The 213-nt window shown below is 30.5% G+C and overlaps 1 protein-coding gene across 1 annotated transcript in view; it reads right to left on the bottom strand.

The window, feature by feature from the left end:
• Nucleotides 1–213, bottom strand: part of LOC119587150 — a 20,436-nt gene that overhangs the window by 10,484 nt on the left and 9,739 nt on the right. The window lies entirely within an intron of this gene.

Here is a 213-nt window from a genome sequence, read left to right on the forward strand (position 1 = left end):
CATGAATAATTCCAGACAGTTATTAGAAGTAATATAAAAGCACATTAGTTTACGCTCTAATTTCGTTAAGGATGATAGTGATGATAATAAGTAATAAGATCATCATAGCTATCACTATCATTATCGTCAAATCGTTGGTTTTGTAATCATCTCTTCGTTTCTCAAGGATGATAACAACAAGCATAAAAAACAAACACCAACAGCATCTATGAA

This window comes from Penaeus monodon, chromosome 22, assembly GCF_015228065.2.
Source record: "Penaeus monodon isolate SGIC_2016 chromosome 22, NSTDA_Pmon_1, whole genome shotgun sequence".
Classification (NCBI taxonomy): domain Eukaryota; kingdom Metazoa; phylum Arthropoda; class Malacostraca; order Decapoda; family Penaeidae; genus Penaeus; species Penaeus monodon.